Source organism: Cervus elaphus, chromosome 14 (assembly GCF_910594005.1).
Source record: "Cervus elaphus chromosome 14, mCerEla1.1, whole genome shotgun sequence".
NCBI lineage: Eukaryota > Metazoa > Chordata > Mammalia > Artiodactyla > Cervidae > Cervus > Cervus elaphus.
Window position 1 is genome coordinate 27,386,266 of NC_057828.1, and position 14,070 is coordinate 27,400,335.

Sequence of the window (14,070 nt, forward strand, 5' to 3'; positions counted from 1 at the left end):
TGCCAGAACTTGATTTTCTGTCACTGCTTGTCACTGTGTCCTTCTGCTCCCAGTCCATCACCATCAGGAATCCCTTGACTGCCCAGTACCCAGGAACCAACCTGTGCAGTGGCTTTGACCTGTGAAGGGTGGAGTTAGGAAGGAAAGGAGCCTGCAGAGCTGGTTGGTCAACCTGCCACTACACCTGGAAATTTTCCTGGCCACACCCTGCTAAAAGTGACACACAAGAGGAAGACGGTGCCTAGGAGGTGGGACTATTTCTATTGTTTACATGTCATTTGACCCATGGGGAAGGTGCTGCCCCCAATATTTTCATCATTCGGGGGAAGCACTGGGTGGGAATTTCCAAGCCTCACATCACTCCCAGGACTTGATAGAAGCAGGCCTGACTTATGTGAGTGGTGACACTGATGAGACAATCATTGGTCATGTTTCTATTAGGTGATGTTAAAAAGTTCAAGGTCCCTTTTCTACATGCTCCCCTGTCTCCTGAACTAGCATTTGCTCCAGAGCAACTGGGGGCTTCCCAGGTGGTGCAGTGGTAAAGAATCCACCTGCAATGCAGGAGACTTGGGTTTGATTCTTGGGTCAGGAAGATCCCCTGGAGGAGGAAATGGCAACCCACTCCAGTATTCTTGCCTGGGAAAGCCCATGGACAGAGGAGCCTGGTGGGCTGCAGTCCATGAGTTCGCAAAGTCAGACATGATTGAGTGACTGAACTGAACACTGAGCCAGAGCAATAGGTTCTGTATTTCCAGCCTCTGAGGGTCAGCTGCATGGTGAGACCTACCTCCAAGCAGGGAAGTTGAACTTTTCTCAGCTTCTGGGCTTGCAACCAGGTGGATATTACCCTTGCAGGACAGACTCAGCTGTCTGGAGGCAGGAAGTCCTGCTACATTCTCTATTCTACCTGCTACAGAAAGTCCTGAATAGAACTGATAGTGTGATCCTCACTTAGCAATGTGTGTATCTTTTATCAACCAGTCCCCAAAGAGAAGAAAGCAGGGTGTTAGGATCCGAGCACCCATCCTGCCTGCCACTTCACTTCCAACCAGCTGAGACTGACCATTCCTTTCCCATAAGGGCTCCTCTCCCGTCTGGATTTATCAGGAGGTGTGGAGGTTTGTTGGCAGCAGGACAGCATGGGCAGGAAAGGGACTGAGACTTGGCATTGTCCACCAGTGCAGGGGAGGCCCAGCTAACGAAAGAGAATCGGGAGAGGCACATGGGCAAGGAGTTCATCATTTCACACTCCCTTCCAGCTTAATTGCTAGCCGCAGGTGCTCTAATTGAAGAGGTGAATTATGCCAAAAGGTGATCAGGGCCTGCTGGAAATCTGGGACAGGCATTTCTTGGAAGTCAGGGTAGGCTGCCAGCCTCGGGTAGTTTTGTCCACAGGAATCCAGGCCCCAGCACTGAGGGTAAGACTCAGAGTTTAATCCTCCCCTAAGCCTACCTCCACTAGGGAGAGTGTTCCTGTCAAGAGCAAGATGGGAGACTTTGACATCAAAATCAAAATGAGAAAGTTCAACCCATTGCATCTATGCAGAAGCTTCTGATGGATTGGCCAAAAAGTTTGGTTTGGCTTTAAGTAGAACTGACACATTTTGTATTTTCACCAAGAACTTTATGATGCAATGGATTCCTTAACCAGATGAACTTTTCGGCCAATCCAATATATAGGTGCTCTATAATTACACAGGACTTTCCTGGTGGCTCAGACGGTAAAGAATCTGCCTGCCAATGCAGGAGACCTGGGTTCAATACCTGGGTCGGGAAGATCCCCTGGAGAAAGGAATGACTACCCACTCCAGTATCCTTGCCTGGAAAATCCCGTGGACAGACGAGCCCAGCGCACTACAGTCCATGGGGTCACAGAGTCGGACATGACTGAGTGACTAAGCACACACACATAATTACACAGAGGCTGTTATTTAATGGAAGAATTCCAAACCAGGGAGACAGAGGAAGCATAATGGGGATCCCAGGGACAGAGGAGCCTGGTGGGCTGCCGTCTATGGGGTCGCACAGATTCGGACACGACTGATGTGCTAATAAAGAGTAAGGGTGATTTAAGTAAGATGGGGGGACCCAAGGTCAACTGGCTCAGCCCTCATGGGAATAATGACTCAGTATTGAGGTGCCACTGCCAGGGGCAGGGAGGCATAAGCCTGCTTTAGTATTTCCGGTCTCAAGGCCACAATGTCTGAGGACTGAGGCCTGAAGTTTAGGGGATCAGTGAATCTGGTCACAGAAAATGGGAGCCTGCAGAAGGATGGCAGGAGGCAGGCTAAAACATCTGTAATACATCCTCACTACGAGGGTCTAGCAAATGTCGGATCAGACAAGGGGACCCAGACAATTAAGATTAATGTAGATTGCAGCTTGCCCCAAACAGTCATGGGAGTGCAATTTGCCAAAGCCTGCAGACAGTAATTCTGGCATTGGCACCCATGGCAGCAGCTGGCGTCACCAGGATGGGCCAGCCTCCAGCTCCCTCCGAGATGTAGTTAGGGTTTCTGGCTTTATTCTTGAGTTTTGTTGGATGAGCTAAACTGGAATCATCTTGCTTTCCTGGGAAACTTGTTCCTTTTGTCTGCCATGCCTCTGGGCAAAATCTTTAGGCCTTGCTCGCTGCTATTTTTTACCACTCTAATAATTGCTCCATTGTTAGGCAGAGAGGACACAAATACGTGTCTCAGGATTCTGGGGACTTGGGGTCCTTACCTTCTAATTTTCTGGAAGTTTTTTTTTTTAATTGTTCTTTTTTCAGTTCTCTTTATTACTGTTTTGGTTCTCTTTGTTTGACCTCAACAAGGTCACAAAATAGACCAGTTGTAAATGGAAGAAATCAGTAAAGTATCTGTATCTCTTAAGTTGCTCTGGAGAGTTGCTTTTTCTGCAGTTTTCTGATCTGTCCCCACACAAGATGTTGAAAGTACTCCATGCATTGCAAGCATCCTTAAAGTGCCTCATGAGTGCATGCACCTGTGCTCATTCACTCCGTTGCATCCAACTCTTTGAGACCCCCACAGACTATAGCCCACCAGGCTCCTCTATCCATAGGATTCTCCAGGCAAGGATACTGGAGCGGTTGCCATTTCCTATTCTAGCCTCATGAGTGAGCTTACTAAATTTGGTGTGTACCATCAACAGTCTCACCTGACTATTTGGGAAAGCATCAACAATTACCTCTTTTATTATTATTATTATCTTGTTTTGCATGTTAGCAGGTAGAAATCAGGCATATCCACCTCCTTATCCCGCACTTACAGTATTTTTCATTTAATATTTTTTGGTCCATCTTTTTGAACTTCCACTCTATTTTCAATGACCCTGATCCCCATCCCCACCCAGCTTCCTTATTACTCCCTTCAAAGGAAGCAGAATGACAAAAGACTTTGCCACTGAGGAAAAGTCACTTGACAATTTGGAAATTAGGGAAGGACAGGAAAACTCTCAATTGTTAAGTAAAGCTCTCAAGAGTAATAGTTCCAAGAGTCTGGGTCTCCAAACAAAGGCACCTGTTTTAGAGTCTTAAGAATAGAATCTTCAATTTAGAATAGATGCATTTCTCTGTTTCAGTCTTTATTCAAGTCCATTTTGATAGCCACCCATAATTGTTTTATGGGCAAAAAACAAGAGACACTATTTTCCAGGTTTGTGGTCCACATACTTTCCTGCTGTGTGCTTCCTTTAGTCACTAAGACTCTTTCTGTCATCACGTAGCCCAGTGTTACCACTCCAGACAGGACCCTCTGCATCCTTCTTCTAATATGTGCTTGCCACTCAACAAATATGAAGCAACTTGATTTCCAACTCCCTTTGCTCACAATGGTTTCCACGCCTCCTTCTCAATCACAATAGTCTCCTTTTTCCATTGCTGCCCACCCAAATCCTTTCTCTGATTCAAGGTTCCAAACAAGTTCCAATTATACTATAAGACTTTCCTCCCCACTCTGGTTCTCACTGTTATCTCTTTTAATTATGTTCTTTAGCACTTGTTACAGTGATTCATATCCTGGAAACTAGTGTGAATCACCTGGGGACTATTTAAAAAATATAGACACAGACCAGACAGACCTAATCAGAGTCTCAGTGGGTGAGCTACAGGCATCTACAGTTTTACAAAGCTTCATAGGCAATTTAATGTGTAACTTGTGTTGAGAAATACAGATAATATGTAGATGACTAATTTTAGTATTTAATCATATCTTGCTATAGCTACTTATCTGTCATACAAGTATATGCTTTGTAAACTCCTAAAGGACATATTTTTCTTTTCTATTGTACCTAACTCAGTGTTACGTACAGGGCTTACACCTTTCAATGGATATTTTGATATTAAATAACTAGTAAATAGTAAGAGTAAATAAATAGCAAAACCACCTAAGACTTCAATAAACATTTTATTATGCCATGCACTAGAGCTATGCAGATGAAAGCAATCTTAACCTTTCGGCCTATAGTCATTGACTAACAGATCAAGGTTGCTGGAAATATTACTTGACCATTGAGGTACACATGAGGATAAGGAAGGTTTGTTGTGATGAAGATGCTTGACTGCTGAGAGAATCGTGAAATGTGGGCGAGGTCTCTGATTTTGTGAAGGGTGAGAAGTGTCTGAGTATCTTTAAAAGATTCAAATAGTAGTGTCATCAACATTCTATACTTTCTCATGCTGTGCAATGCGCAGGGAGAGACTGAAAAGCCAGATGCACCTACTTATACCCCCTAATTACCGCCAAGATGGCGACTCCGTTGGAAGAATCATCTGCAGCTTTTCCGCTAAGTGACCATGTGGACAAGCACATGATGAATAAATGAAAGCATGAGTTTGCTAGGCACTATCATGGCTGTATGCAGATGGTCACAGGCTGATGGTGCACAGCAGGTCAGGTTCCAGCGCTGCCCCAGGCAATAGGGTGCAGACTGTTTAGAGATTTCTCTTAGGGGCTCCACTCTGTCCTTCTAATCTCCTTCATCTTCCCTGGTGCACTGTTCCTTCCACCCCAGGCGCCTGCTAACTGCAAGATCTCTCTTTCACATTTAGAAAGACCTATTCTTCAGTTGTTCAGTAGCTAAGTCATGTCTGACTCTTTGCAACCTCATGAACTGCAGCACACCAGGCTTCCCTGTCCTTCATTAGCTCTCAGAGTTTGCTCAAATTCATGCCCATTGAGTTGGTGATTCTATCTAACCATCTCATCCTCTGCCTCCCCTTCTCCTTTTGCCTTCAATCTTTCCCAGCATCAGGGTCTTTTTCAATGAGTCGACTCTTCATATCAGGTAGCCAAAGTACTGGAGTTTTTGTTTCAGCATCAGTCCTTTCAATGAATATTCAGGGTTGATTTCCTTTAGTATTGACTGGTTTGATCTCCTTGCTCTCCAAGGGACCCGCAAGAGTCTTCTCCAGTACCACAAAGTGAAAGTATCAGTTCTTCAGGGCTCAGCTTTCTGTATGATCCAACTCTCAAATCCATTCATGACTACTAGAAAAAAACACAGCTTTGACTATGCAGAACTTTGTCGGCAAAGGTTCATATAGTCATTCTTATTCTTAAGTGTGAGTCTTATAAATAAACTCGTAAGAAAATATAGTTTACTGATATAGTATTAGTATCTTGCCAAATAAGTAAGGAAGCTAAGTTTTACTGAGTTCCTAATGTGTGTCAGCTCTGCTATGTTGGGAGATGACTAATAAATAGAGAAGGTGATTAGAGGGCTGGGATTCCCGCAAAGTACATGGTTGATCCATTTGATAGTGGCTTTCTTCAATCCATTTCTTTCTATTCCTCAGACTCAATAATTCTTATTGTCCTATCTTTAAGTTCATTGATTTTTTTCTTCTGCCTATCCAAATCTTATTTTGAATCCCTTTAGTGATTTTTTAAAAAATTTCAGTTACTGTAATATCAGCTCCAGATTTTTTTCTTTCTTTTTAGGTTTCCTATTTCTTTACTGATATTTCCATTTTATTCATATATTGCATCTCAGTATCCATGACATACAGATGGTAGCTTCTTCTTTCTCCCTCTATGTAAGGTGAGCCCTACCTGTAGCTTCCTAGGGGATCACACACTTAGTCTTGATTTTAGATGCCTCGTCTAAGATCCACTATCTGCTCTGGAGTGTTTTTTTTTTTTCTCCTTTGAGTATCTAGATGATTTTGTTCCAAACTCTTCCCACAGACAGATTGCTTTCTAAACTGGGTCATTGATTTAATCTGTGAGCTCAGGGAAAGGTCAATTTCCAATGAGGTTTACCATCTTGACAAATGGTCCTTTGGATCAAATGTATCCTTCTGTATGCAACCTATATTCAATATCAATCTTTATCAATTTATATGGAAGTTTGCTCTCTCTTTGTAATATCACCCTTCTTTATAGGATGTGACAGCAATGTATTTACCCCAAGATATTATAGCAATTCCTACCTCATAGAGGTTTTTGAGAATTCAATGAAATAATACAGAGAACCTAGAACACATAGCAAGCACTCCCCAAAGGTCTGTTAATTTGTCATCACTTTCGCTTTTGAACAGATGCCTGATAGCCTGGTGTTTCTCAGGCAACCTCTGTTAGCAGTAACCCACCCAATTTCTTCCCATCACCAACCCCAAGCTGTCCCTTCTTCCTCCTTCAATAGAATTTCCATTAATGGTGGTGATAGCAGTAGTAATAGAATTAAAAATTAATAGCAAACTCTTTTGTGTGCCTAGTTAGTCATCACTAATTATAATCACTTCCTTGGCATCAATAAGCATGAAAGAGCTCTGCCAGGAAAGGCATTGTAGGCACTGCTCCAGCCCTCTCGTCACTTCCTGTCACTTATGACTCTATGAACTGCGACAAGGAACTTAGTCCCACTCTGTCTATACTCTGCTGTCATTACGAACTTAATCACCTTTCTGGGGTGGGGACCCCCACTTGATTAATGCTGACCTAGCTGTGATGTCAGGAAGAAAAACCAGCAAAATTAAGTTTCAGTGTCACAAATGCCTACTTAGGATGGTTTATTAAGGAGAGAAAAAGACAATGACTGCATATGAAATCCTAAAGTAAGTAATTTATCACAACACAAACAAAGGGGAAAATGGACTGTGCAATGTAAAACAGTAGTAAAATATAAACCTGCAGATATAGGAAAAGATTCTCAGGTTAAAATTAAGGATTTGAAGGAGGTCTGAGGAATGGAATTAAAATAAATGCATAATTAAGAAAAGAGTCAAGAATCTTGCAGGCACTCTATCTCCTATCCTGTGATGATGTTTACCTGTGCTAGAATAGAATCAGGCAGGCCAGGGAAAGACTCTGCTTTTACCTGAGCCAGGTGACTGGTGACGGTTCCAGGCCTGGCTATGGGAGCCCTCAAGGGGATTCACTCGCTGCCTTTGTCTGGGGAAAACCTGCCCCTCTTCCCCCACCTCCTGCTCTTGAAGGATAGATTCTACAACTTCCTATCTCCAGGATAAAATCATCAGGGTCCACTTGAAGCTTTTGGGTAGAGCCAGTTAGAGTTTCAACTTTCTCTGAAATGTAACATCCTTCTTGAAAGAAGCTTGAAACCAAATGTGTACCTCCATTTTGCTTCAAAAAAACAAAAAATATATGAATAATTTTAAATACACTGGAAATGAGAGGGAAATAATTTTATTTGCAAAGTATCCTGTATTCTGTATTCTCCTACCCCAATGTCAGCAAGAAGGGGGCTACTCTGAGACATTTCCTGTTCTCTCTGGTGCTTTGGCCAAAGTATAGGCCAAAGCTTCAATACTTTGGCCACCTGATGTGAATAACTGACTCGTTGGAAAAGACCCTGATGCTGGGAAAGATTGAAAGTATGAGGAGAAGAGGATGACAGAGAATGAGATGGTTATGGCCTCACCGACTCAATGGACATGAGTTTGAACAAGCTCCGGGAGTTGGTGATGGACAGGGAAGCCCGGTGTGCTCCAGTCCATGGGGTCACAAAGAGTTGGACACGACTGAGCAACTGGACTGAACTGAACTGGTGCTTTGGAAGGTTTAACCAGAGGCCTGTTCCCACCAGTGGAAACAAGAGATACATGTTCAGTGGCCCCGTTTGGTGTTGGACTGATTCTGCATTCCATAATTACACTGGCTATTTGGGGAAATATTAAGACCATCAAGATCAAGTGCTTGCCCCCCACCCCAACACACCCTGATACTTTCATGTTTCTCCTAACAGACCAGGTCTCCTCATACTCATTCAAGTATCCCCAGCTTCAAGGAGGCACCCGTGTGAGTGAGCGCTTCATATTATATATATGAATGTGTGGACTGATCGTTGGGCGGATAGATGCATGGATGGATGGGTAGATGAAGGGATGGATGCATGGATGGATGTTAACATTAATAACAAGACAGGCATGCTTTGCTGGTATAGTTAGGTGGGAAATGATACAGAATCAGGATTGTTCTATAGGCCCAGATAGTGATAGGGTAGATCAGTGATGGACTGGTGTTAACGACTGATTAAGTTTCATAGGTTCAGGATGTTTTCAAATACATTCAGGAAATCTGTTAGAGAGAGTCAACAATGCTCTAGGAATGATGCTAGGAATTAATATGTGATGCCAAACTCAAGGACATAGAATTAGTTAGTAGTTTTAAAACTCCCCACAGGGAAAAGATTTTTTTTTTTTCTCTTCATCACATACTGCCTGGCTCCAGCCATATCTATCTTGGCCCCTGAGATAGAGCCACTGAATATTTGTCTTTGTTTGCTTTTCCTGCATGCCGACAGCCTTGGCCTTGGTGGCCAAATCACAAACGGGCTTCCCCAGGGTGGCCGGCAAGATGCTCAAGCTATTGTACCGCTTGAAGCCCACCTCGTAAAGCTGCTGGCCCTCAACCAGGTAGAGCTCTTTCCAATCACCACAAGCTTCAGGCCACAGGCGCCCATGTGGGCAAGGTCCACCATGTTCATGGCGGCAGCAGCTTCAGATCTTACCTGTAAGTTTGCTCCCCACCAGTCCAGACACTGAGCCACTGAGTTGTTTTTATTTGCTTATTTATTGGCTATGCTGGGTCTTCACTGTTGCACGTGCACTTTCTCTGGCTATTTTCAGTTGTGGTACACAGGCTTCTCATTGTGGTGGCTTCTCTGGTTGTGGAGCGTGGACTTTAGGGTGTGCAGGCTTCAGTAGTTGCAGAACACGGTCTCAGTAGCTGGCTTCCAGGCTCTAGAGCACAGGCTCAGTAGTTGTGACACATGCACTTAGTTGCTCCGTGACACATGGGATCTCCCCAGACCAGGGATTGAACCTGTGTCCCCTGTGTTCACAGGCAGAATCTTTACCACTGGACCACCAGGGAAGCCTGCCACTGAGTTTTAATGGACTGGGTTTATAGCTTCTGGCCTGACTCTCCATGGGGACGAAGTTTTTGGTGCCTAGGAGATTGGAGTCAGTGGGAGGTGTGATTATCATTGTTGAAACTGTTTCCTATGCAGGGATCCAGAGAAGGCAATAGCACCCCACTCCAGTACTCTTGCCTGGAAAGTCCCATGGACGGAGGAGCCTGGCAGGCTACAGTCCATGGGGTGGCGAAGAGTCGGACACGACTGAGCGACTTCACTTTCACTTTTCTCTTTCATGCACTGGAGAAGGAAATGGCAACCCACTCCAGTATTCTTGCCTGGAGAATCCCAGGGACGGGAGCCTGATGGGCTGCCATCTATGGGGTCACACAGAGTTGGATACAACTGAAGTGACTTAGCAGCAGCATGCAAGGATCACTTCTCCTAGAGCTTGGATCTTTCAGGATGGTTTCAGGTCTCTGAGTCTCAATCACATGTCAGCCCTCCAGTTAGGAAGTGCATATCCGTGGAAGCAAGATTGGCACTTGGCCTACAGCATCTCTGACCTATGGCTTTGACCCACAGAAAAGAAAAAGGCCATCTGAGGTTTAACAAGAGCTTCTAGAAGAATAACAAGAATGACCACTGTCGTTTATTGAGAACCTAGTGCTATGTAATAGCTGCTTTTCTGTGATTAGGTATATTATTAATTTGATTAATGATGGCATCCTCTTATGAGGTTCCTGTTCTTGTTAGTTTTGCTAATGAAGAAACAGGGAATCAGAATCACTAAACAATTTCCTTAAAGTGGCAGAGTCAAGATTTGGCCCCGGGGATTTGAGGTTACAGCTCGTCCTTTTTCTCTTACACTGCTTTTTTTAGTGCTACCATATGATGAATGCAACATCACAACCAGATGTGCCGCAGTGGGGAAGAGAGAACCCGGAGAACACGTACTTCGTTAATCCGTTTGTGCGTCAGTTTATCTGGGCATCTCTTCTGGCACGTGATTCAGCAAGAGCAGAAGATTTAGATGAGATTATCTTAAAGAGTCATCCATGACCAGACACTCGCTGGAAGTTTTTTGTTTTTTTTTAATAAAAAGTTTTATTGGAGAAAAATAGAACCACCACGTACACGGGGTTGCTGGAAGATTTTTAAGGCAGATCCTATAAGTGAGGCCCCACTCTGGCAGCTTGTCCTTATGAAGGAGAACGTGAGCTGGCCCCTTCCACTTTCTGAGCTACTATTCTGAGAAATAAGCTGGAGAAGCAGTGGGAGGTTAAGCTCCCAGAAGAGGCATTGTTATTCTCCAACTGCCTCTTCTGTCTGCCCTGCTGCCTAAACAAATATTGTCCTAGATATCTGAAACAGTCCCCTTCCAAGAATGCACCTGATATGTCCAAAACAGGACAGATTTTTGAAATGGTTAGTCTGTATTTCAAGATCCGGGGAGGTTTTGTATTTTCTCTACTTGTCTATATGGTCCTCCTTATTGTTTACCAGACACCACTACATTAGTTCCTGTTTGTTTTTTTCCTCTTTGGCTGATGCTTCCTTGTAACATTGTGCAATTAACAACTGCTGGGTTTGACTAGTGACTGCAATTAACAACTGTTGGTTTGGACTAGTGGCAGGCCCTGCTGGCTTGCAAGGACCTCATTCTTTAATTTCAGATTTGGGCATCTGCCATTGATTATATCTCCCTATATTATTAGTGATGGTGCAATCACTACAAATAAACTTCAGGAGCACCCAGCTCCAGGTAAACCGTGCCAGCACAAATCAATGAGGTGTTAAGAAACTGTATACCACATACACTGATACTATGTAATTCTATTTTTCTGGTTACCGGAGCCCTCCCACAGACTTCAGGACTTAGTTTAGAAATCTCTCTGTCGTTCCCAACTTGGCTCATAATGATCTCATACAAAAATTTAGATTTCTCAGAAGAGATGCTGGAACAATGGGAACTATGAGGGCTGTGTTATTCTTACTATTCGACTACATCTGGACTATGTCCAGTTTGACAGTCAGAGTCTGATCAAGTCTCTCCCAGAGTCATTCTCTGGACCACTGGCATCAGAAGCAGGTGCTTGTGGAAAATGAAGAGGCCCCTCTGGACCTAACAGTCATTCAGAATTTCTGCAGTCAATATTCAGGAATCTGAATTTTAAACAAGATTCCTGTTGATATGTGTTGTCAGAGCCCCCACAGGAAACAGATGACATGCTCAAATTAGGGTAATTGGAGGAGAGTTTAATAAAGGGATCATCTTCAAAGAAGTAGGCAAGGGAAACCAAAAATGCAGTACTCTGGCTTGTAAGAACCCTAGCTAAGGTAGGAAGGGGCATGGAGAGAGAGAGAGAGTGGTTACTGGAACTCGGAGTAGAAGGGTTGTGTGGGGATGCCCAGGAGGCAGGATGTCCTTGGGATTCTCCTGATGAATGATCTCAGCCAGTCTTTGGTGGTCTCACAGAGAGGGAGCCGGGAGAATCAATACCCCGACCTCTCTTTACCCCTAACCTCCGATCTCCTACCAGGACTCCCCATCACTGAACTTAATGAGAAGCCAGAGCAAGGGACTCACAGATCAGACCCCCAGGGCACTGGGCAGGGTGGAAAAGAAGGCGACTGGATCTGCAGGGACAGAAAGAGACTGTCCCCACCTGGTTCTCGTTCACTGCACTTGGAGAATCACTGAGGAGTGAAACTTCTGCCCTGCCCCTGTCAAATCAAGGCCAACCTCAGTTCATAAGCAAGTGAGAGAAAGAGAGGAAGCAGAACAGGAGGAAACTGAAAAGTCATTTATGAGAAATCCAGGAAAGACCAGAGATCCAGGCAGAGAGGTGGGCAGTGGGAGGGGTCTGAGCAAGTCTAGACGCCGCTTCCCTGGAGCTCACCACATCCCTCATGCTGCTCTGCAGGTTACTTCCCTGACCTCTCCTCCTGGGCACTTCTCCCTGACCTCCCCGGTCTATTGGAAGCCTGGTGTCTGGGGGCAGCATTTTGTCTGTTTTGACACTTCCTCTTGTATCCATCTTTAATATAAGTAGTTTCCTATGTTTATGAACTCTTTTCAGATGATTCATTTGACTGATTCCAAGAGCTCTGTGACTAGGTGACTAGTTACTATCAAGAAGATTCCCTTCTACAGGGGATCTTCCCAACCCAGGGATTGAACCCAGGTCTCCTGCATTGCAGGTGGATTCTTTATCAGCTGAGCTACAAGGGAAGCCCAAGAATACTGAAGTGGGTAGCCTATCCCTTCTCCAGCAGATCTCCCCTACCCAGAAATTGAACCAGGATCTCCTGTATTGCAGACAGATTCTTTACCAACTGAGCTATCAGGGAAGCCCAGTTACTGTCAAAGTTGTATCAAAAAGAACATGCATGAGAAACAGCAATGGGGTGGGCATCTGATGGATCCTTAGAGAAAGTTCATTAGACATTTATTTTGACTTTATTGAGAAGCTGGGGAAAAACTGAGATCACCTAAACGGTCTCAAAATCATATCTCCAGAGCAGGAATTGCCGCCAGCTCCCTAAACATGATCATTTATCTCATAGGTATCTTAGCAGTTAATTTAACAGAACCTGTCCCAACCCACCCTTTTTTAATAAGGAAAATGCAGATTATTTTTCTTTTAAATGACATTTTGCCTTATTTTCTTTGGCTAGAAGTTTACCTCACAGCTACATTTGACTGTATTCCAGCATCTTCCTTATGGCATCAAAGTCCTTATAAAGTCTGGAAGTAAACATCCGGATGTACAAGTCCAGCTGGGAGAATGAAGATAAAGCATAAAATTCACTGGCTTTTCCTCTGAAAATGAAGCCTGAATTTCTCTTTGTCCTTCACACCCTAAATTCATCCAACTGCTCATCCGACGAGTGTGATAGCATCGTATCAAAAAGAATCAAGTCCTCTGGGAAAGACGAACAAGCAACAAGAATCACCATTTATTGAGCACATATTATATGCCTAGCATATTCTATATCTTTTCCCTGCATTATTTTATTTAATCCTCACAATGACACTGTGGACTAGGTACTGTTATTATCACTTTTTCTAGTGTGGAGAGTGAGGCACACAGTGGCAAATTGCTTGTTTAGGATTGTCCTGCTAGTAGATGTTAGAGTCAGGATTAAAATAAAGATGATCTGACTTCAGAAGCTGTGCCCTTAGCTATAAAACCATGCTGCTTTTCTGGGTACTAGGAGCACTTGTATTTAAGTGCATCAGTTTCTTTCCATCCATTGCTTATTGTTCATCAATAAGTATTCAAAGAGTGCCAGGCCAAAGACAGAAACATAGATCAATGGAACAGAATAGAAAGCCCAGAGATAAATCCACGAACCTATGGACACCTTATCTTTGACAAAGGAGGCAAGGATATACAATGGAAAAAAGACAACCTCTTTAACAAGTGGTGCTGGGAAAACTGGTCAACCACTTGTAAAAGAATGAAACTAGAACACTTTCTAACACCATACACAAAAATAAACTCAAAATGGATTAAAGATCTAAATGTAAGACCAGAAACTATAAAACTCCTAGAGGAGAGCATAGGCAAAACACTCTCCGACATAAATCACAGCAAGATCCTCTATGACCCACCTCCCAGAATATTGGAAATAAAAGCAAAAATAAACAAATGGGACCTAATGAAACTTAAAAGCTTTTGCACAACAAAGGAAACTATAAGTAAGGTGAAAAGACAGCCCTCAGATTGGGAGAAAATA